The following is a 24,507-nucleotide window of genomic DNA, read 5'->3' as shown; positions in this document are numbered from 1 at the left end:
TCACATGTATTTTCCTAAGAGAAAGGCAGAGGGAGTTCTGAGGCAGACGTGCAAAGAAGACCATGTGAAGACAGAAGCAGAGATTGCAGTGAGGGGGCCACAAGCCCGGGGATGCTGGCCGGCAGCCCCCAGGAGACAGAAGATGAAGAGAGAGATTTCCCTGACGCCTCCAGAGGGAACGTGGCCAACACCTTGATTTCAGACCTCAGGCCTCCAGAACCTGGAGAAAACACATTTCTATCGTTTCCAGCCACCGAGTGGTGGTGGTTGATGATAGAGCCACAGGGAACAAACACAACAGGTAAAGCTACATCTCCATGTTGCTCTAATCTGCATTTCCCTCACCAGAGACACCGTTATTTACAGTTTCATTTACTTAATTGGTCATAAGAGTGAACGGAAATAGGACACAAAGCTGAAAGGAGAGACTACAGCTCGGAGGCCGATGCAGGATTTTAGAAGAGAAACGCCAGGGCCTGGAAGAGACCGGGGAGTGAGGGTGCAGAGGCAGATCGGGAGGCGCCTGAGGTTTCACAAGGCAAGACCTGGTGACTCGCTGCATGAGGTTGCGGAGAGCGAGGAGGACGGTGGCTGCCGTGGACTGAGACAGAAAATACCAAAGGGGAAGAGGCAGGCGTGGCGGGAAACAGAAGTCGGGCGGGATCCGTGCAGGTGCCCGAGGCCCGTGGGCGAGAGGCCCTGAGGCTGCCGCCCTAGTGTCTCAGTGGAGGACAGGCCCCGGCTGGAGCCAGGCAGGGGCGGTCACGGGCATTGCGCAGCGCCCAGCACCGGGGACCGTTCCGGACACAGCGTTTGAGCTACAACATGAACGAGGCTGACCCGAAGCAGGAGGCAGGGACAGACTGACACACTTCCATGTGGGGAAAGGGGACGAGAAGAGAGGAACCAAAGGCCTCGTATACTTATGTCCGTAGCCATGGACACGGGCACAGGGCGGTGAGACATTGCAGGGGGCCTGCACGGAGGGGGCGAGGGAGATGCTATCAGCAATCAAAAGGATATTGACACACAAACAAACACAAGTGGACAAGGCGGGGACTGAGCCCGGAGGACCGCATGGGGCGGTCTGAGCAAGAGCCCCTTTCCCGTTCGGTTGAGGGGAAGCCAGGGGAGGAGCGGAGGAGAGTCGGAGAAGCATGGTTTTGAGTCCAGAGTGACCAGCAGCGCTGAGTGGACAGGCCAGCGTGTAGCACCTGGCACCCTCCTCGCTCCCAGGCTCTCGGGCCGAGGACAGACCTTCCTGGACAGCCCCCTGGACAGGCCTCTGGACAGCCCCCTGGACAGCCCACAGCCAGGGAGGAGCAGGACCCGACATGGACCAGCCAGGGAGGAGCAGGACCCGACGTGGAGCAGCGTGGGAGCCGGCCTGCTGCCCGTGCTCCCTTCACGGGCACCTTCTGCCCAGAGCTTCCTGCTGGATCCCAGACCTTCAGGTTGGCGTCACCCTCGAAGGCTTCTCGTGCCCCGATCCTGCGTCCTCCTGGCCAGGAGGGACACGTCCTCCTCTTCCTCTCCTCGTGCTTCTGGCTGATCTAACATCAAGTGGACGTGAGAGAGAGAGCGCGGAGAGGACACCCAGCTGTACTGGCATGTGCCTGTGGGGATCCCCGAGAAGAGGGGCTCCGTGCCACCCTGAGCCGAGCGGAGGAGAAGGGGACTTCCCGGGGGACTTGGAAAGGCACGTGTTTGGTAAACAGAGGCCCACAGGCCATCTGCGGCGGCGGGACAGCGAGCGCTTTGATCGCAGGCCTGGCGCGGCTCCCCGGCCTGGGACACGCGCTTGCATTCAGCGGCACTTATCTGCGATGATAGCTCCCTGGAGCCGGGCCGCGATCTGGAATCTTTTAGGCGATTCTGGGGAAGATCAAAGGTTCCCCGAGGCTCTTGCTGCTGAAGAATCGCCAGCTTGAAACCCTCCTAGCCCGGCGAGGCGTGTGTGGGGTGGCAAGCCCTGCTCCCCTTCTTCCCGCTTTCCTGCCTCACGGCCGCTGTTTCCCCAGCAGCCCCACGCGTTCGCCCGCCCGCCTCTGACACAGGGTCTTCCTGTTTGGCCTTGTTTGTCCTTTTTCCATTTTAAAACATGAATATGCATCTGTTATCTACCACGTGTCAGAGGAAGGAGTGGAACAGCTCAGTGGAGACCGAGTGGCTGTTCTGGAGAAAAGGGCAGGGTTTCAGCAGATCCGAGGGCCCAGCTGAAGGTGGAAGTGGTGCATCCGTGTCCCGGCGCTGGCGATGCTACTGTCTTCTCTGGTGGAGCTGGATGGCTCTGGAGGCGACCTTCCACGCTCTCTTGCCAATATCAAGATCCGGTCTCATGACCCAGATCAAAGGGGTGGGCAACCCCTGGCACACGTGCCAAACATGGCACGTCAGTAACTTTTGCTGGCATGAGAAACCCTCTCTTATAATCTTCCATTTACAATTTTTTTCTTAATATCGACTTTTTATTTTTCAGATAAATTCAGTGTAGGTGCATCTTAGATAAATAAGTAATTTTACATAACAAGTTATTTTAAAGACCATAGCCATGGATTGATGAGAGAGGGGAAGAGCAATTTATATGCCTCTGCCTTAACTCTCCCTGCCTTCCTAGATCCGACCAGTGTTTTGGTTTCATCCACATATGCTTGTGAGTCTTTGTTCTCAGTGATGAATTTTGTTAAGTCTCATAATAGGAGTAGCCTGACGGATGAAAGTAGTAGCTCGTGCATATCTCTGAAGATCACGAAATAGAAACCTGGTGTAAAATCTCTGTCATCAGTGATGCAGCAGCAAAAGTCCCACTGATAGTATCAAACGGAGTCATAAAGTTTTCTGTCGGACTATCAGTGTACACGTATACATTAAGAAATAAATGTATTTTTCATCATCATAGACTGTTTTTGTCGCTCTAATGAATTTTATTATTTCTTCAAGGCTCTTCACATACGTACACCTTAAGAGATATGAAGTAGGCGTAACATGTTCTCAAAAAATTAGGTTTTGGCACGCACTCACAGAAAGGTTGCCCACCCTTGTCCTAGAGTGTCGCCCCCCTTGGCGAGCAGGGAGAAGGTGATGGAGGGGACGCAATCCCCTGGAGGAACAGGGAAGAGAAAGCTTTCTACGAGGGAAGCAAGCGAAGGAGCCAGATTAGGCAGGAATGCCTGGAGGCCAGATAAGCAGAACTGAATTCCAGAACAGGACTCAGTACACCCTCACTCCGGGCCTTGGGCAAAGGAGGGTGTGGCCAGAGGACAGTGGCCCCCATGGTGCAGGGGCCTCTGAGAGCTCCCGCTGGCCTCCTCCTGCTTTATCGGCCGCAGCAGCCCTGGCTCGGTCAGCCGCCGCCAGGGAGGATCGGAGCAACGGCCTGGACTGAGCTCCTGATGCTGCTGGGTGGTGGGAAGCAGAGGGTGAGACCCCGGCCCCGTGTGGGGCGAGGTGGGACGTTCCCAGGCCACAGGCTGCAAGTCTGAGACGCCGCTGGGGGTCCCACAATTTAACTGAAGTCTGCCCCGCTCTCCCATGACGTCAGGTTCAGGGTTCAGTCCTGTGAGACTGTCCCCTCCCCCATCCACTTGGGATGCCAGTCACAAGTCCAGGTTGTCCCCTGTGCTGTGACCCACTGGCGGTGAATCAGGGCATCCATGACCCCCGCCTTGGGGTCAGGGAATTTGCTAGAGCGGCTCACGGAGCTCAGAGGACCCTGTTACTCACTCGGTCACCAGTTTATTGTAAAAGGATGTGACTCAGGAAGAGCCGGATGGAGGAGACGGGGGGAGCGGGGAGGGCAGCACAAGGGAGGGTTCGAAGCCGTGCTGCCCTCTCCGAGCATGCCATGCTCCCAAATGCCCCCCGTGTCCACTGGAAGCTCTCTGACCCTGTTCTCTTGGGGTTTTATGGGCCTCATCACCTTGGCACACGTGACTGATTAAATCCTTGACCACTGCTCATCGCTTCAGTGTCCAGGCCCAGCCCATTGGAGGTCAAAGTGTCGGACAGAAAATTCCAATCCTCTAATCCAGCTGATCTCAACCTGTGGGTCGAGACCCCTTTGGGGGTCGAACGACCCTTTCACAGGGGTCGCCTCAGACCATCGGAAAACACACATTGAATATATCATTACATATTGTTTTTGTGATTAATCACTATGCTTTAATTATGTTCAATTTGTAACAATGAAAATACATCCTGCATATCAGGTATTTACATGACGATCCTTAACAGTAGCAAAATGACAGTTATGAAGTAGCCACGAACATAATTTTATGGTTGGGGGTCACCACCACATGAGGAACCGTATTAAAGGGTCGGGCATTAGGAAGGTTGAGAACCACTGCTCTAATCCCTGGTTGGTTCTCCTGGCAACCAACCCCCACCCTTAGGTGTGTTCTCAGGGTCACTCTTCCACACAACAAGAGAAACCTTTATCTGCAACATCACAGGAAATTCCAAGGTTTTTAGGAGCTCTGGGCTGGAAATGGGAAGACCAAACACTGTATATATTTCTTACAAATCACCGTGTCACAGACGGACCTGTGGAAGTGGCTGAGGTCGGGAAAGGAAGCTGCCGTTGATGGAGAATTTACAGCGGGTGCCACATTGGGGATTGTCGTCATCAGGGCGCCATCAGGGTGCCGTCAGGGCGCCATCGGGCAGGACCAGACGCTGCCCAGCACCCGCAGTGCCCACAGTGGCGGGCAGATCCTCTTCGCCTCACGGGAGACAGGGCCCAGAGCAGTGCTGCCCCATGAAACTACAATGCAAGCTACACAGGTCTTTTGAAATGTTCTAGTTGCCCGGCTGGCGTGACTCAGTGGTTGAGCATCTACCTATGAACCAGGAGGTCACGGTTTGATTCCCGAGCAGGGCACATGCCTAGGTTTCAGGCTTGATTCCCAGTGGGGGGCGTGCAGGACGTAGTCGATCCATGATTCTCTCTCATCATTGATGTTTCTATCTCTCTCCCTCTCCCTTCATCTCTGAAATGAATAAAAATATATTTTTTAAAAAATAAAATGTTCTAGTAACCCCTTTAAAAAGGTAAAAAATTAAAAGGTGAAATTAATTTTAATAGTGAACATATTTTATTTCACCCAATGTATTCAAAGTATTTTCATTTCCGCTTGTAATCAATAGAACATATTAATTATATATATTTTACTAAACGGTGGAAAGCCAGTGTGTATTTCATATTTTCAGCATGTCTTCATGGGGCTCGGCCACATTTCAGGGGCGCAGAGTCCTTGTGGCCGGTGAGACTGTACTGGACCCCACACACGGAGAGAAGAGCAGATCGACCGCAGGCCCCTCTCCCTTCCACCCGCACGTACAGGAGATGAGGAGACCCTCCCAGCAGTGAGAGAAAGAGTTAACGTGATGGATTGAGGAAGAGACTTTTAAGTGGCGGGGACGGTTAATTTTAACGAGGCCCTGTTTTCCTTCAGTTATCAGCGGCGGTGCGGAGTCAAGGACAGGAGCAGATTATTTAAAATAAATAAAGGTATAATATTTTGCATAGGTCAGTGAGAGCGGATACATTTCAACCCGTGTTACAGGAGCGTGGCGGGTTGTTTTGACTGAGGGAACGAGCAATCTCGGAGCACACTGATAAAGTAGGTCACTGCTTATCTCGCTGCATGGAGGCACGTTGCTACGGAACTGCCTGACCCCTGCAGGTGCCGGTAGCCTAAAGTCAAGACCACAGGGTGCCGACAGGTCGCCATCATTGGGAACGGGGTACCTTGGGGTAAAGAGCTCCATGACTGGTGTGGTTTCCACCCTGATGTCAGCACCAAGGCAGGGCTGTAGGACCCCCGCCCCCGCCCCCCCCCACCCCCCCCCACCCCCCCGCCCAAGCTGCTCTCATTGCTGTGTGGTACCGCCAGGCTGGCTCTCACTTCTTGGCTTTGACTTTTTAAAAAAATATATATATTTTTATTGATTTCAGAGAGGAAGGGAGAGGGAGAGAGAGATAGAAACATTAGTGATGAGAGAGAATCATGGATTGGGGCCTCCTGCACACCCCACACTGGGGATCGAGCCCACAACCGGGCATGTGCCTTGCCCGGGAATCGAACCTTGACCTCCTGGTTCATAGGCCGACGCTCAACCACGGAGCCACGCTGGCCGGGCTCGGCTTTGACTTTTGATGTTCCTCTATGGAGAACACCTTCATCCTCCCTTCTGATACCCATCCTGTCCACACTTCACAAAGCAGCATTAAGTCCGAGGCTGGCTATGAACTGGGCCTGCACTTGTTCAATTTAAATAGAATCGATAGTGCCCTGGCCGGTGACTCCGTTTGTTAGAGCATCATCCAGACACGCCAACGTTGTGGGTTGGATCCCCAGTCAGGGCACATACGAGAATCAGCCAGAGAATGCATCCATAAGCGGAACAGCAAATCAACGTTTCTCTCCGTCTCTCTCCCTCCCTCCCTCCCCCTCCCCGTCTCTCAATAAATAAAAGTTTTAAAAGCACTAAAAATTAAAAATAAATAAATAGAATTGATTGTGTGGTTCATGTTAAGTGGCTCAGCTCCTAATTATATACTATTTCCCCCCCTTTTTTCTTTTTTAAAAAGTCTATCTTTATTGTTGAGAGTTTTACATATGTCCCCCATTTTCTCCCCATTACCCTTCTCTACGCTGGCCCCGCCCCACCCAGACTTACATGCTTGTACGTTCTTTGGTTAATTTCCTCCTGGCCCCCCTCCCCCATGGATACGCTCCTCTGACTTTTATCTTTCTTCTGGCTTCTGTGAGGTATCACATTTACTGATTTGCGGATATCGTACCAGCCTTGCATCCCTGGAATAAATCCCACTTGGTCATGGTGTGTGACCTTTTAAATATATTGCGGGATCCCGTTTGCGAATATTTGGTTGAGGATGTTAGCATCTGTGCTCATCGGGGATAGTGGCCTGTAATTCTCCTTTTTAGTGGTGTCTTTACCTGGTTTTGGGATTAGGTAATGCTGGCCTTGTAAAAAGAGGTTGTAAGTGTTCCTTCCGCTTGAGTTTTTTGGAATTGGTTGAGGAGGATGGGTGTTAGTTCTTTGAATGTTTGGTAAAACTCCCCTGTGAAGCCGCCTGGGCCAGGCTCTTGTTTGCTGGAAGCTTTTTGATGACTGCTTCAATCTCATTAGCTGTTATCAGCCTATTGAGGTTTTCTGATTCCTCCTGAGTTTCGGAAGATTGAATTTTTCTAGAAAGATGTCTATTTCATCCAGGTTGTCCATTTTGTTGGCATATAATGGCTCCTAGTGCTTTCTTACAATCCTTTGTATTTCTGTGGTATCAGTTGTTATGTCACTTATTTGAGTCCTCTTTGTTTCTTGACGAGTCTGGCTAAAGGTTCATCAATCTTGCTTATCTTTTCAAAAAACCAGCACTTGGTTTTATGGGTCTTTTGTATTGTGTGTTTTTTTAAATGTCTATGTCATTTATTTTTGCTCTGATTTTTATTATTTCCTTCCTTCTACTTACTCTGGGCCTTTCTTGTTATTCTAATGATATACTCTTTTGTATTATTTCCAGTTGTGTTCTTTGCGAGTTCCTTATCTCACCAGTGAATTTGTGCTCTGGTTCATGGAAAGAAACTTGTATTTCATTTATAAACCTGAGGCATTCTGCAGGGTCTGGGCTTGCGGGTAAGCCTCACAAAAGACTGCTGCTTGAATTGAATCAACTACATATGTAGTCTGTGATGATTCATTTTGAAAATTAAAGTTGTCAAATATAATCATTTTAATGTACTAATTCTCTATTAGCACAAGGATGCATTTATAGAGAGGGGAGTGTCAATTATATTGACAACTTTTCAAAATATTTTTTTTATTGATTTCAGAGAGGAAGGGAGAGGGAGAGGGAGAGAAACATCAATGATGAGAGAGAATTATTGATTGGCTGCCTCCTGTATGCCCCCTATTGGGGATCGAGCCCGCAACCCGGGCATGTGCCCTGACTGAGAATGGAACCATGACCTCCTGGTTCAAAGGTCGATGCTCAACCACTGAGCCACACCAACTGGGCTATAGTGACCATTTTGATTCTATCCTCTTCCAGTATCCTGAGTGGAGAAATGCCCCTGACTGTCTGTTCTTCCAGCCACTTATTCATACAACTGCTGGTCATGGCATCTCGGGTTCAGGAAGCACAGAGGCCGGTCAGCCCCTCGACACGGCTCTGCTCCTTACCATCTGCGTTTCCCACCCAAAGCGGTTCTGGGGCTGGGCCCTGTTAAAGCCCCTTCAGCTCTGCAGTGGGCACCCCTTCCACCAGTGACCAGGGGCTGACACCGTTCACCACGACACGCCGCCAGGCTCTCTCCCACTCCTCTTGCCTTTACTTTTCCCACGTGCAAGGAAAGCGACAGATTGGCCTCACGTGGAGGCGAGGTCAGTCTGTGTGTGATAATGTATTGCTGCTAATTGACTCATCGGGAGAAAAATGCCTAACCAAGCAGTACCCCATGTGCTTCCCTGCACGCGCACACACACAGCCCCAACGCGAAACTCTCCAGCAACAACAGCGCTGCCACAGGTCAGGGCTGCTCGAGGCAGGGCTCCGAGGAGTGTGCTGGCGGCCTCCGGGGACGCGTTCAGCTCTCTGGCACATTGTGAGATAACAAAGACATCTCAGTGAGGCTAGGGCCCCAGTTTTGATTTTGGATGACTTTGCAAAACCTTGAGCTGATCATTTGTTTTTAATCAGAGCCCTTAAACATTTGTCAGGCACGTGGCTCTTTCTCTTGTCTATCTAGAGAATTTTGATTATGATATGCTATCATTGACATTGTTTTTATGCTCTTTGCCGTGGTATGTGCGCTGAAATAAGAATTCTTCAACCAGAAAGGCTTCTATACTTTGGTTGAGGACTTCAGTTCAAAGGGCATTGTAACTGGTCAGAGAAACAGTCAGTCTCATGACTGAATTCCACAGACCCACAGATGTATGTAGGGCTTCTCAGAGGCGCAAGGAGAGAGGTGAGCTAAGGAATTTCCTTCTGTGGGCCCAGTGAGGGGGAGAACATGGGCTAGTAGATTAGGCAGCTGCCTGGAATTCTCTGCAGTGAAGAATTATAGACAAAAATCTACATAATGATAGATTATGTTAAAACCGAGTGCAGCGATTCACTCTGCAAACATCTATCGAGGGTTTACTCCATGTCAGGCACTGTCTTGGGTGATGGGTGAGCTGCCATGAACTAGACAGATGCTGCTCTTGGACTTGTGAGCTTAGAGTCCAGCTGATAGGAACACTGGTAACAGCATGGGTGAGCTGAACGGATTCAGCTCGGGTGACAGGAGCCTGCTGGTGCACGCGATGCTCTGAGAGTGACAGCGAGCAAAGCGCTGGCGTCGCTGCCTTTCTCATCTCCTAGTAGCGGATGCCCAGGTTTGGGTCCGGTATATCACAACCCAGAATATTTCGTGTCACAGCAAAGGAAGCATAAAGCTCCAGGGTGTGGCTGATGGAGGTGTTTCAAGAGCAGAGTGACGGCTGGACGTTCTGTTTGGGGTTTTTTTGGGGTTTTTTTTTTTTTTTGGTCAGTTTAAATACTAGTAATATTTTGTAATAGATTTTTTACAAAACTGTCTCAATGAGGCTTAGGGAAAGTGCATGCTATTTTTAAGATCGCATCTTTTGCTCATTTTCTGCGCGCTCTGGCCCTTGTCCCCTCTCCAACGTCACGGTCTGCCTTTCTCTGCCTCCCTTACTGAGTGCTCGGTGGCCTCCTGGCTGTTTCCCAAAGGAGCCAAGCTCTGCGATCCCTCAGAGTATGAACACCAGCCGCCTGTCTCTCTGGGAAAACCTTCCCCACCACCCATCCCAACGCGAGGTCATGGCCATCCGCTAGCCTCCCTCAACCTCTGAGACTCCACTGCAGAGACCCTCCAGTCAGGTGACACAGCGACAGCATTCTATTCTTAGCCTTTACACATATTACTTGCATAAGTAAAGTTACTCACCCCAATAGCCATTTACATAGAAGTGTGATTTAAATAGATGCGTATTTGTTGTCTGTCTTTCTCACTAGACTTGACGCTCCAGGAGGGCAGGGATTGTGTCCGTCTAGTTTATTACGTAGCCCTACACACCGGACATGTGCCTGACACAACTGGTGCTGGCCGATGCCCATGGGTTGGGTAAGAGGGTAACACAGATGGCACAGGGCTCCGTGGGAGCCTGGTCATTGCCTCCATGTGTGCCTTGAACCAGGACCCGGCTTCCTGTTTCATCCAAAAACTTCAAGTCTCAATCACCTAAGGAAGCAAGTGAGGTAGAGCAGTGGTTCCCGACGCGGGGCACACGCCCACAGGGGGGCAATTTGATTTTTAAGGGGGGCAATTCGAGAATGAGTTATTAACAGTGAATTTGTTAGCATGTCTTATGGTTCCAGGGACCTCATATACAGTATAAAAATATATATTGTGACATATTTATGCATTTCAGTTCTCTATTATATGTTTGAAACTTTATTTGCTATTTTTTTTCATATCACTTCATATCATTATTATTTTTTAAATATATTTTATTGATTTTTTACAGAGAGGAAGGGAGAGGGATAGAGAGTTAGAAACATCGATGAGAGAGAAACATCGATCAGCCGCCTCCTGCACACTCCCTACTGGGTACGTGCCTGCAACCAAGGTCCATGCCCTTGACCGGGATCAAACCTGGGATCCTTGGGTCCGCAGGCCGATGCTCTATCCACAGGGCCAAACCGGCCAGGTTTTTAAAACAATTTCTTAGTGATTTCTTCCTCAGGACTTCCACTGTCCTTTTGTTCTTTTGTTTTTCTCTTTGGTGGACGCCATGTTCTTTGGAAGCTTGTTTAGACCAAGTGAATGGCCTTTTAGGCTCCCTCCACGTGCACAGGAGCTCACTCTTTGAATAATAAGAATTACATGTCGCAGGAGGGGCATCAGGATTTTAAAGATGCTTAGGTGGGGCGCGGCCAGAAAAAGGTTGGGAACCACTGATGTAGTTCATTAATACTTTGGGGGGTCTGGGGAATGATATCACATACCGCACAGTAAAGCTTAACTGAAAATTCCTATTAGGCATTTCTGCTCTCCCCCTTAGAGTTCCTTTTTAACTTCCTGTCTTCCCCTTGACCTTCCAAACAACCTATCGGCTTCACAGACTCAGCCTTCATCAGGCTGATTTCACTGCACCAACGAGGGTCTCTCTCTATTCTTTCTAAGTGTAGAGTATTTTAGCTTTCATCTTCCTACCAGCCTCCTAGAACCGCCATGACGAAGTTCTGCAAATGGAGTGGTTCTAGAATAGAAAGGTGTTGTCCCACAGTTGTAGAGCCGCAACTCCAAGATCAGGGTGTTGGCAGGACGGGGTCCTTCCCAGAGGGGCGAGGGAGAATCTGCCCACGCCTCTCGTCTAGCTTCTGGTGGTGGGCTGGCGGTCGCTGGCATTCCTTGGTGGACAGACCACCTCCATGATGTCAAATTTCATTTTCTCATGGTGCTCTCCCTGTGTGTGCAACCGCATCCAGATCTGCTGTCCCAGTTATGCCCCAATTAACTCATTATCTGTCTAGACTTAGTGGGACAAACACAGGTGACCAGGAATCAGCAATAACAGCCTATCCCCTGGTACTTCAATGTCTAGACAGCTGAGCCGAACCAGAACACATGAATACACAAGACAGAATTAGTATGCAATCACACGAGGTTTATTTACCTATTCCTAGCGGGTCCTAGGCTCCAGCAAAGGCCACCGGCGATGTTATAACATCTCCCCCTTTTAGAGGGATACCAGTCATAATGGATTAGGGTCCCACCTGAATGGCCTCATGTAATATATATAATGAATAATTCTGTAAGGCCATATTTTGAAGTATTGGGAGTAGGACTTCAAATGTGTTAATTTTCAGAGGACATGATTCTACCCCTAACAATCTTCCTGCTTCTCATCCTTCTTCAGAAAGAAGAGACTCTTTCTTTAGACTCTATCTTCCCTATGGAAGGGGTTGGAGAGAATTCTGGGTGAGGGCAATTATTTATAACAACAACATGTTATGTGTCCGAGATAACTTCCTCTTACAAGTGATCAAGAATTAAGAAGATAGTCCATCTTTTCTACGAGAAGTCTGACCTCCCAAACCAGCGATCAGAGACGTCATCCCCCTGCTTGCAGAGGAGGACCAGCGGCACCTCCTCTCTCTTGGTGACCGTGGCATCTCTCGCACCTGGCTCCCTGCTGCTCACATCGTAGGTGTCACAGGTATTTGCTGAACGCAACTGAAGAACGTCAAAGGCTGCTTTTTGCTTCCAGAACAAAGACCAACTCACCAGCCTCGCCTACAGCAATTTGACTGCAACGTGCCTTTCTAGCGCCTCCTGCCACTCCACCCTTCCAGCCAGATACTCGGTGCTTTAGCCGTAAAACCCATTCTACTGTGGTTCTCTGAACCCACCGTGCACTTCACCCACATTTCACTTGTTTCGCAATAGAGCTCCCGGGAGAATTATTGAGAGTCGTGCCTACCTCCCAAGCAGGTTAGAATTCTTGTAGGATGAAGACCGTGTCCTATTCACGTTATTCCTCACAAAGCCAAGTACACACCTTTGTATTATAGGTATCAACCAGCACAAGTTTAATTAGTGAGTTTTAAAATTAAATGCAACTGAGTTTGGACTTGTTTCCCTAGGTTAGTTTTTTTTCCCCCCATTTTTTTTTTTCCAGTAGAGGCACTCCATTGTACTCATGATGCCTTCCTTGAAAAAATGTATAATGACAAAAAGCTACTATACAGTCAATGATATTTTAAAATAAGTTTGTGTTGTATGTATCGCCAAAGCATCTACAAACATAGGAGAAAATGGACATTCACATGTGACCAGACATATTACAATGTTTGGCATGTATGTGGATTTGTGGGCCCTGTGAAGACGCTCTAACTTACGAACTGCAAACTCCTTTCTAGGAAGTAAGGACCCACTGCAGGTGGTCGGATGGGTAAAGTCATAGGAAAGTTAAACCCTATAAAAATCAGATTAAGACTTTTTCACAACACCCTGCCTCACCGTCAGGCCTTTGTCAGTCTCTGCTCTGTGCGAGGCACGTTCTGTGCTGGGCACACAGCGGGCACCAGGCTGGTGGCAGTGGCGGGGCAGGGAAGGGGCTGGATCTGCATATGTTTGAACGCAGGGGCAGCAGGGCTCATGGACAGAGTCCACGTGGAGTGCAGAAGAAGAGAGCGAAGGATGACCCGGGGCCTCCGTGGGAGCAATCGGGAGGGCAGAGTTGCTGTTTGCTAGGACACAGAAGACCGTGAAGGAGGGTTTCGGGATGGGGTGACCAGGAGTGTGGCGTTGGACCCATTAAATTGGAGATGATCATCGTCAGGAGACGATGCCTGTAGGCGTGTGCGAATGCGGGTACTTCTTCAAGGAGGTAAGCACAGGGAGTGGGTTAGAGCTGGCTCACACCAGTTCTCAAACGCCGACCGTTACGTTTGCAGGAATTTTGTGAGCCAGTGGTTAAAAATTAACAAACTGTCGGTGAAAAGATAAGCTATAAAAATGAATAAAGTTGAATCATCGTGCTGTGCATCTGAAACTAATTTAACATTGCTTGTCAGCTGTAACTGAAAAATTTTAAAAATAGAAAATGATGAAAAAAATGCACAAAGTGTATGAAATGAATTACACTAAAACAAAAACAGTGCACTTTTTAAACAACCCCTTCCTCATTGTTTCATGGTTTTCTGTGAGGACCAGGTTCAGTCTGTGTCTGTTCAGTGCACACACCATAGAATGGGGCGCGGCCATCCCGGCTGCCGGCTCAGGGACCTCACATTGGAAACTCGAAGTTGACTGTGACCATGATCAGCAAACGCCCCCAACCTCCTCCCTGGAGAGCTGGTCGCCGAATCGCACTTCCCAGTGCACTGCTGGGAAACCTCAGCGGGAGCAAGTTGTCTCCTCACACTCATATAGCCTTCTATCCTTCTATCCCCCTCCTCCCCCTCCTCCCCCCTCCCCCTCCTCCCCCTCCTCCCCCTCCTCTCCCTCCTCCTCCCCCTCCTCCTCCCCCCCTCCTCCCCCTCCTCCCCCTCCTCCTCCCCCTCCTCCCCTTCCTCCTCCCCCTCCTCCCCCTCCTCCTCCCCCTCCTCCCCCTCCTTCTACACCTCCTCTCCCCTTCATCATCATTATCATCACCATCACATTGGTTTTTATCTTCCCTGCTATATACATGAGAACAAATGAACAAAAGGTACACAGTGACTGAAAGGTAAGGGAGAGATGAACGGTTGACGAGTAGCTAGCCCAGGGCCCCACAGCGAGGAAGGCCTTATAAAACAGACCACGCTGTGTTCCATCTATGCCGTTTAACACTTTAAAACAGTGAGCCCGCGCCATAGCGACGTGGAGCAAGCGGTAAGATGTAACAGACGGACGAAGCAAACCGCACAATGGAATTTCTAGTCTGGCATGGCACCATTTTTGCAAAAATAAAATAAAACAAAATAAAAATACCGGTACCTGCTTGCGTACGCACCAAGTATTTCTGAGAAATACACAGGAAACGAGTCACATTGGTGACTTCAGAGAAGGGGGCTGGGGGCGAGGGCGGGATGGTGGGGAAGTTTTTTCTTCTGTGGACGCCCTTTTGTTCTCTTTGCATTTTATAGATGTGCAGGCATTTCCCATCTGAGCCAAGCAAACACGCCTTTCCCAGGAACGTTTAAGAACAGGGCACATAAACACCTCACAGCCGAGGGAGGGGGAGCAAAGCTCTCTCACTTTGTTTATTTATTTATTTATTAATTTTTTTTACTAAAGTCACCCTATATAATAAAGAGGTAATATGCAAATTAACCCTATGACTGGGCCGGCAGGGGGGTTAATGAGGGACAACCAAACCACTGAAGAGCAGGCTGCATGGGGTGACCAGACCTGCAGGGAGGGGACAGTTGGGGGCGACCAGGCAGGCAGGCAGGTGAGCCATTAGGAGCCAGTGGTCCAGGATTGTGAGAGGGATATCTGACTGCCGTTTTAGGCCTGATCCTAGGGATTGGGAATCTCCCAAGGGGTCCTGGATTGGAGAGGGTGCAGGCTGGGCTGAGGGGACCCCTCCCCCCATGCATGAATTTCATGCACTGGGCCTTTAGTATATATATACAAATGTATATTGGTTGGTTGGTTGATTAATTTCAGAGAGGAAGGGGGAGGAGGAGAGAGATAGAAACATCAATGATGAGAGAGAGTCATGGATCGGCTGCCTCCAGCATGCCCCGCACTGGGTATGGAGCCCGCAATCCGGGTATGTGCCCTGACTGGGAATTGAACCGTTACCTCCTGGTTCATAGGTCAATGCTCAACCACTGAGCAATGCTGGCCGGGTTTCCACTTTAAATTTGTACAACTTTTGTCTCCTTTACACATAATTATGTATAAAAGTCTTCTATGATTTGCAGCTTCTAAACCTAAAGGTCTTTTGGTTAACAGTTGTAACCTAGCGTCTTAAGGCCCTGTAATCTTAAAGCGTGTTTAAGTATGCTCCCCAGAAGAAACGATGCACTTCAATATTTGTTATATGAAACTACATTTACTCACTTGAAGCCGTAAATACATTGTCTTTAGAAGTTGAATTTATTGGCTTCCGTGTGGTAGTGAACCCATTGGCTAGGATCTTTCAGGTCTTATAATGGCCCTCTCCGTTGTATGAATAGAATAAGCTCCCTCGTTCATTCACACATGTAGCAGGTTCTGAGGTGAGGCTCTTCTCCTCAGTGTGCAAGGGAAGAAAAGAGTGCTTGTAGCACACCCACTGTCAAACGCACAGGGGAAAGCGTGCTTTCAGACCCACGGGCACCACGGTCCTTGGAGACAAGGCTCAGCAGAGCGTGGTAGGCTAGATGGCCTGCTCAGTCCAGGTTTTCAGAGGAAGCTGCCCCTCTTTGCTGCCTAGTGAGTGCATTAAAGGGCCGTGTTCACTAAATTAGGCACAAAAATTAGTGCGTGCATTCAGGTGTGTTGGGTAAGGATCCAAAGTTTAGGAGCTGGGTTGGCAACAGCGGTGTTTTTGTTTGTTTGTTTTTGGTTAATCCTCAAATGAGAATATTTTTTCATTGATTTTTAGAGAGAGTGGAAGGGACAGAGAGAAACATCGATGTGAGAGAGACCCATAGATTGATTGCCTCCTGCACGCACCCCAACCAGGACCGGGGAACCTGCAAGTGAGGTACATGCCCTTGATCGGAATCGAACCCAGGCCCCTTCAGTGCACAGGCCGCTGCTCTATCCACTGGGCCAAAACGCTAGGGCAGTCGCGGTGTTTTTAATGGTACAAAACCAGGCTGATCGCACGAGGAGCAGTCCTATTAGCTGAGGTCGAGAACTACTCTGTCCTGGGTGTTTTCTCGTTCCCTTTCCGTGTAGGAATGAAGGACTGATCAACCCTAAATCAGGTCTGAGCAGGAAGTCTGGAGGCCCCTGTCAGTCAGGGTTCTTGGCAGACAGAGAGAATTCAGCCCAGACAATTGTAGGAACTACCTTCGGGCCAGGCCTCTGCAGCCGGGTGGGCAGGCGGGGGAGGAAGAAGGTGAGGGCAGGCACCTGGGCCAGCACAGTCGGGAGGAAGCCCTGACTGTCCCTATGGGAGGAAGGACCAACGGGGAGGAAACCGAGTTTCTGGAGCTCAGAGGGGGCCGGAAGTGGATCCGCAGGGCTGCCCCGCTTCTCCTGGGCGGTCCTGGAGGGAAGAAGCAGCTGAGGCTAAGACAGGGAGGGAGCAGGGGGTATGTACCTCCCCTCTCTCTCCTCCCATCCTCTGCTCCCTTCCCGGGGCCTGGCCAACCCTAGAGGGAAACCAGCCCCCATGGGGGCTGGAGACCCTGCCTTAGGGCTCAATGTCTGGGGCACAGAGCAAACCGCTTCAGGAGCATTTTAAACAGATGAACAATCAATCAATCAATCAGACAAAACAACTTTCCCAATGTTCCATCAGCCTCCATTCACTCCTGCTGCCCCTGGACAGGATATGGTTTACCTTGATCCGGTCCTTCTTGGTCGCCTGGATCTCTGCCCCCGTCATTAGCCCGGGGCATCTGACTCCCACGGAAGGGCCTTCGGTGCTGGTGCTGTCAGGGAATTACTGATTGTCCACCGGCCTTTGCCCGAGGGCTCAGGCTCCTCTCCTCGGTCAGTATTTGCCTCCACAGGTTCCTGTATGGCCCACCAGCCGCTGGAGGTCAAGGACTTTCTCTTAAACACATGCTGCCAACTGCGAACAGCCGTTCATTCATTATTTGGGAAATTGCTTTTCTCTGCGTTTGCTTCGCTTGCTGTTCTCTGCTCCATTTCTCTGCCCTTGCCATGGTCCTCGCAGTTGTGTTGGGACAATGCCGAGTGTTAAGCTGCCGTCAAATTGCATGGAGCATTGGACGGGTAGTAGATGTGGACGACTCCTGGGTTGCTGAGTGCTTCTGAGAACATGCTCTTGAAGCTTGCGGGTGAGGAAGTCTATACCGTCCCTCTGGCTGCGGCCACGTGCAGATCCTGTCGTAACAACTTTATACCGAGCTTTGTCCAGATTTTCTAGTGTCTCCACCTGTCACTGTGGCTGCCACGCCCTTCAGGACACCTACTCTAAATTTCATTCCTCGTTATGCTGAATTCCAGTTCCCAACGCAGAACTGAACCCTGCACTTCCCAGCTTCCCTGGCTCGGGACTTGGCTTCACCAATCAGATGTTCTCCTACCAGATTCTGATGTGGGAGGAATCTGTGTCCGGAAACCAGCAGGTGAGGAGATTTCTCCATCACAGGGAGGAGCTATGACCCAAGCTTCATAGTGTGTCAGGGCTGGTCGCAGAGGTCTGCAGCCTCTAGCGATGGACGGCCGTGAAAATGTGGTGATACTGGAATTCTGTGACTTACATGGGCAGCTGTGCCCAGGGCAGTCGGGGAGGCAGGTGAGTGGACTGAAGCAAGTGAAGGACGGAGGCTAGACGCTGTGACCCAGGGAGGCTCGCCCGGCCTAATGAGGGAGCTGCTTGCTGTCTGCTCTGTTTCTGGTGATTGTGCCTTTGGGACTCAAAGACCCAGGGATACCTGGTTTTCTGATTTTTCAAGAGAAAGTAGATTTTGTTGTTGTTGGAATTTCCTACATTTTAAATAGTGTCAACTAATTCAAAATTATTTCACAGGTTTGTGTGATCAAATAAAATCTAAGTCAGACACAGCGTGTGGATTGGCAGATTTTGATCCCTGCTTCACTGGTAAGAAGACACGAGTCATCAAGAAGCCACATAAGAATGTGAGATAGGAGGAGTGGGGGTGAACATGCCTGGAGGGAGTCCCAGAGTCTGGTCCACAGGGTACCAATCAAAGAGAGGTCCACTAGATAAGGACTGGATAATGTCTGTTGTATTGGGAGCTTAAAAGTCATTGATAACCTTTGTTAAGCCTCTTCCGATGACTAATAGGAGATGAGTCCAATTTGCAGAGGGTTGAGGAATGAGGGTGAGGTGAGGCAGTAGACAGAGTGGAGATTATTCCACAAGTTGTGTCTGGAACGAGTCACAAGGCTTTTAAAAAAAAATGTATGGGCTAGGCCAGTGGTCGGCAAACTCATTAGTCAACAGAGCCAAATATCAACAGTACAATGATTGAAATTTCTTTTGAGAGCCAAATTTTTTAAACTTAAACTATATAGGTAGGTACATTGTTATTAACTTAATTAGGGTACTCCTAAGGCTTAGGAAGAGCCACACTCAAGGGGCCAAAGAGCCGCATGTAGCTTGCGAGCCGCAGTTTGCTGACCACGGGGCCACTAGGCAAGGCTGAAGCATGTGTGTGTTGAGTGTGTGTGTGTGTCTTTGAGTTAGGAAAGTTTTATTAATGATATTATTTCAATTTTAGATAACCTTATTTAAAAACCTTGAATGAAGTGTTTTTTTAAGGCTCAAGTTAAAACCATCACAGAGGGAGGAATTAAAAATGATGGAGGGAAAGCTGCTGATGGAGTGACTTTCTGGAGGGGATGGAAGGGGCGTGGTAAAAAGCACAGATATGCAAACCAGATTCTCTGTGATCGGAGGGGAGGCAATTAGAAATGGAAGGGACCTGGGCAGACATGGTGAATGCTGGCAGGAGAAAGCTGAGGTCATTCTTTCCTGATGTGAGCAGCTTTCCAGGTAAGCAGATGAGCTCAAGTTCCGTGAAGTGAGGAGAGTGGGCGTAGGTCTGCTGCTTGGGGAGGTGGTGAGGGCGTGGACAGGCCAGAGGGGGCTGGGGAAGAGCTGGATGTGGAATACTGCTCCGGAGGTTGGAGAAGCCGGCTGAGATCACGTCTCGCACCTGTGCAGGGGCGCCAGCTGGTATGTTCGGAGGATTTCCTTCTTGCTCGGCAGCCTCGGTGTAGGTGTGGAGAAGGCGGATCGCACTGAGCCAACGTTAGAATTTTGGCCAGAGGGTGTGGGGAGATCAATAGATGGTAATTTACAGAACCACAGATCTGGTGAGAGAATCTTTTTTTTAAAAAAAATAAATATATTTTATTGATTTTTTAGAGAGAGGAAGGGAGAGGGATAGAGAGTTAGAAACATCAATGAGAGAGAAACATCGATCAGCTGCCTCCTGCACACCGTCCCCCCCCCCCCTCCCCCGCCACACACTGGGGATATACCCGCAACCAAGGTACATGCCCTTGACCGGCATCGAACTTGGGACCCTTCAGTCCGCAGGCCAACGCTCTATCCACTGGGCCAAACCAGTCAGGGCCTGGTGAGAGAATCTTGAGGTGCTTGAGGTAGGAAATGCTATGAGGCCAGGAGGGCAGGATGGCGCTCTCAGCCTCCGGTCAGGCCGTGGGCCGGAGACGCTGCTGCTCCTGGGCGCGGCCGTGGCGGACACCACTTCCCTCCGGCGCAGCGGCTTCGAGCTGCGTGTCTGTTGCATGCGGTTGCTTAGCTCTCCCTGTCCTTGGACGAAGGTCAGCCGAGTAGTAGCGGTTGGCTCCCTGCCCCATGGCTGGGGCCGAGGTGCTCCTCTAGGAAGACAGTGCAGCTTTCCTGGAAGAAGTTGCAGGCACGTTCGGGGAAGAGAAGTGAACCAAATGTCAAGCCAGGAGAGGGCCAGGGCTGGAGCGCCACTGCGCTCCATCCAGCAGTCAAGTCCCTTCTTGAGAAGCTCACCGCTCCGTGCCTGTGGCTGGGAGGGATGGGAGGCAAGTCCACACTCCCAGGCAGCGCCGCTTAAGTCTCTCTGGGAAGATCTCCCTGAAGATAATGGAGGGTGAGAACGTTCTCGGGAAACATGTGCTTGGTGATGTCTGCGGCCGAATGCCTTCGCCACCACGAGTACAGCCCTGCGGCCCCGGTCAGATTATGTGTGGGGATCCTGGCCAGGTCGGGCGCGGGGCACAGGGAGCTCTCCCTCCCACAGCCCCACCCATAGGTGTTCAGGTGGCCACGCCTCCCTCAGAGCTTGCAATGCCTGTAGGACAGGAGGTCTCAAACTTCAGCATTCACGAGAATTACCTAGAATGCTTGGGGAAACAGGCTTTGGGACCCTGCCCCCAGCGAATTTGGTTCCGGGGTCCGGGGTTGTGCTTGAACTTGTATTTCTAACAAGCTCCCGGGTAAGGCTGCTGCTGCTGCTGCTGGCCGGGCACTCCACCCTGACGAAGAACGTTTATATCGGGGAATTTTATTGACTGAGTCCTGGTCCCACAGACCCAGTGAATAAATTGCCCTAAGTCCATGTTGATAGCTTTGGGGCACGGATCCCACAAAAGACTACCGTAGGGGTTCCAAGTATTGCTGGCCTTTTCGTAATCCCATCCCTCGGCTCCATGTTGCCATTGGGCCATCAGCCCACAGCAATCTCCAGAAACCATAGCGCCTGGCCTTCTTTCACTGACACCACTGTTTACGGGACGCATCCTGACCATAAAAATCATCTCCCCCCCACAATTTATTTTGGGTGCTGAAAAGGCAGAGATGTACCAAGATCCCTTCTTGGAACTGGAATAGACACGGAGCCTCTCTTTCTCACCAGCATTGCACCTTTGTTCCCAATTTCTTGCTGGCCCCAAATTCTTGAGAAAAACTGACGCTGGTTCTTTAGCCAGAGACCCGAGTCCTTGGCGAATGGCTACCAGAGCCTTTGGGTGGGGATGTGTCTGGCTCCCAACAGTACCAGTTGGTTCCAGGGCCATATTCTTAAAATAGAAAAATGACCAAGTGCAGCTCTGCCAGGGCTGCATTTGGTGTAATCCAGAGAATATGTTTTGAAGTGTCTGAAGGACTCAGCCACAGGAATCCCGAGGGCACCAGCCAAGACATCTGAGGGCCAAGGAGGGCCAAGCCCAGGACCATCCGTCCTCACGGGGGGGATTCCAGCGACTCGGAGCTGGGGCTGGGACGTGTCTGGGCAGGTCCGCCGAGCCCGGGGCAGGCTATTTACACGGCAGCCGTGGCGGGGGAGGGCGGCGTGCTGGTCTGAATGGAAAGCGGCACATGAGTGGGGGCACATGAGGACCCAGGTTTTGAAAAATGCCTTTTGATAAACACGTTTATTCATTAAATAACATGTCAATTTCTTTTTTTAAATACCTGGCACTTGTATCATTTACGTTAGGGTTTCTGATAGTTTGGAAATAGTTTATTACTCTTTAGGGATCTGTAGTCCTCATGTAGGAAGTCGTGTGAGAACGAAAGAAGATTGACTTCGTGCAGCTGACTGCCAGGGGTTGTGCTGGGTGTGTGACTGCATGGGCAAAGGGCACGTGTGTGGCTTTGGAAATGTTGGTGGGCGAGAGAGCTTTTTCCAGATCTCTGCAGGGAATAATGTGTCTAGACCTGTTGTTTTGAACTGTGCACGTTTGCTCCAGCTCCCAGCACCTCCGGAAACGTGTTAAATGTTAACCCGGCGAGCGCCTTTCAGTTACGCTCGTCTCCCAGCACCCACCGTGTGTATGTGCGAGCCTCCTGCCTGGATGCCTCACTCGTCGCATTTGCAAGGCAGGGGTTGGTTGAGGAGCCCCAGTTCCGACCTTTTTGTCTTTAATTAATAACAATGCTTATGATCCTAGGAGACACTTAGTTGCCGACCGTTGTCGGTGCCAGGCCCTGGCCTCAGGGCTTGCACATCTCCTGTCTTTCAATCTCCACGGCACCGTGTTACGAAGCAGACACTCGCACGATTCTGATGACCACGTGGGAAACGGCGCGGAGAGGCGCAATGACCTGTCTGCATAGCAGACAGCGAGCAGGGGAAGCAGCGGGGTTTGGGTGCTTGGAGCGTTTTAACAAAGCTCGCCACCACTCTGCGTTTTAAGCTGATTACAGAAAAGAAAAGGCGACTTCTGAGGCGGGTGTGGCGGGGGTGGCAGCGAGTCTCCTGGCCAGTTTTGATTCTGTCAGTCGCTTGGTGAAGCCACCGGAACTGTTCTCTGGAGCCCTTGGTCATTCGAGAGGATTTGTTAAAGGACAGCCATTGCCCTTGCCTTCCTAGAGAACGGGGAGCCCTCCGCTGCGCACCCCTCCTTGATGAGACTTACTTTTAAAATTTCAAACTCTTTATTTGGATATAATTTCAAACTAACAGGAAAGTTGCAACAGTGTAGTATTAAAAATACCCATATGCACCCTGGCCGGTGTGGCTCAATGGATAGAGCGTCGGCCTCAGGACCAAAGGGGTTGCTTCTGGTCAAGGGCAGGTATCCCGGTTGCAGGCTCCTCCCCGGCCGGGCCCTGGTCGGGGTGTGTGCAGCAGGAGGCTACAGGAGGCAACCAATCCATGTGTCTCTCTCTCATCGGTGTTTCTCTCTAAAAATCAATGGAAAAATATCCTCGGGTGAGGAGTAAAAAACACAAACAAAACAAAATACCCATATACCTTTTGTTCAAATTCACTTATTGTTATATTTCACTCTACTTCTTATAGTGACTTTGTGTGACTCCCTTTGAGTATATGGGGGCGGGGGGGACTATATAAAGCTGCATTTTTTCTTTCTGAATCATCTCAGAGTAAGTTATATCCATTTTGGCCATTTTCCCTACATACAAACTTCAGCGTGTATTTCCTAAGTGTAGGGATATTCTCTCAGGTGACCACATTACAGCAATCACTCTCAGTACATTTCACGTTGGTGCAGTGGTTTGATCTAAGCACGGGCCCTGTTCTGTCCGCATGTGGCATTCCGTCCCGGGCGCAGAATTCGCCTAAGGCTGCCACCGCTTTGAGAATGATTCTAATTATGCCCGATTTTACTTTTGCCACACTCCAGGCAACATACCCACCTAACCTAGAACAACCTCAAGTGGACATGAAAATTAGACTTCTGATACTTTTCATTATTGCCTGATATTTTGCAATTCCTGATCATTAAGCTGTACACATTCCTATGAAAACTAGTTACTAGGATGGTTCCTATTAATTACATTATATGCCTAAGTGAATTACTTTTTTGGGGCCACAGCTGAAATTTTAACAATAGCTTAATGATATTAATTTAATTTTAAAGGAGACTTCTATTTCTTGATACTCACTAGCATAATGCAGGATTACTGGAAAAATAGGAAACTCCAAGGAAGAAAATTAGATTTTTATTTTTTTTTTTGCTTGAGAGGCATGATTGATGCTGACGAATATGAAAGAAAATTCTTAAATAATCTGAGTGCTGTTTTACAGGCAAGCTGCTGATTTTATCACTCTCTCCTGCCAAGACACACAGGGGTGCCTGTTAAAAGTGACTGCTTTCCCCTCATGGTCAGTGGCAATGCTGAGCTTTCCAGTGTCTGTAGCATCCCAGGGCAGTCAGAAACCCACTCCAGGGAGGGCCGTGAAACCGTGGCTGCCAGCTGTCTTCCCGTTCCCGTTCCCATTCCCGTTCCCGGGAGATGTTCCCAGTGGCAGCGGAGCTCCAGGCATGGTCCTGACGTGTCTTCTAGGTTAACGGCAGCCTGTCCCTCTCCTGGCCGCCCCTTCTCTGTGGGATCCAGCCGGAGGCTGACAAAACCCTCAGGCTGGGAATCATTGTACAGTCTCCAACTCCCCTGAGGCCCCCCCTCCCCCGTGTCCACAGTTCTCATTTGGTGACCACAGTTGAGAGCCAACAGTCTTGTACCAGCATCATCATCGATGCATTTACTTATTTTTAGGAAAGAAAAAACGTATTTTTTGGGAATCAAACCTAGTCACTTTTAATAGTTATTGTTGAGCAAGGTGGGCACTGTTGACTGTTCTTTGCTTTCCCGCCCAGTCCCGTCGTGCATCTTGCACTTTTGATATTGTTAATATCCTTAGTCAAGGAATCAACACCTGCCCGGCCAGCAGGGCTCAGTGGTTGAGCACTGACCTATGACCCAGGAGGTCACGGTTTGATTCTGTGGCCAGAGCACAGGCCTGGGTTGCGGGCTGGATCCCCAGTGGGGGGCGTGCAGGAGGCAGCCGATCCATGATTCTCTATCATCATTGATATTTCTCTCTCTCTCCCCCTCTCCCTTCCTCTCTGAAATCAA

At 50.1% G+C, this 24,507-nt stretch overlaps 1 pseudogene; it reads left to right on the top strand.

The window, feature by feature from the left end:
• The first annotated feature begins 13,386 nt into the window (after positions 1 to 13,386).
• LOC132233875 (basic proline-rich protein-like) overlaps positions 13,387 to 24,507 on the top strand; it is a 113,260-nt pseudogene continuing 102,139 nt past the window's right edge.

The sequence above is a fragment of the Myotis daubentonii genome, chromosome 4 (assembly GCF_963259705.1).
Source record: "Myotis daubentonii chromosome 4, mMyoDau2.1, whole genome shotgun sequence".
NCBI classification, from domain to species: Eukaryota; Metazoa; Chordata; class Mammalia; order Chiroptera; family Vespertilionidae; genus Myotis; species Myotis daubentonii.
The sequence above is the reverse complement of the archived record's forward strand: the minus strand, read 5'-3'. Positions and strand labels throughout refer to the sequence as shown.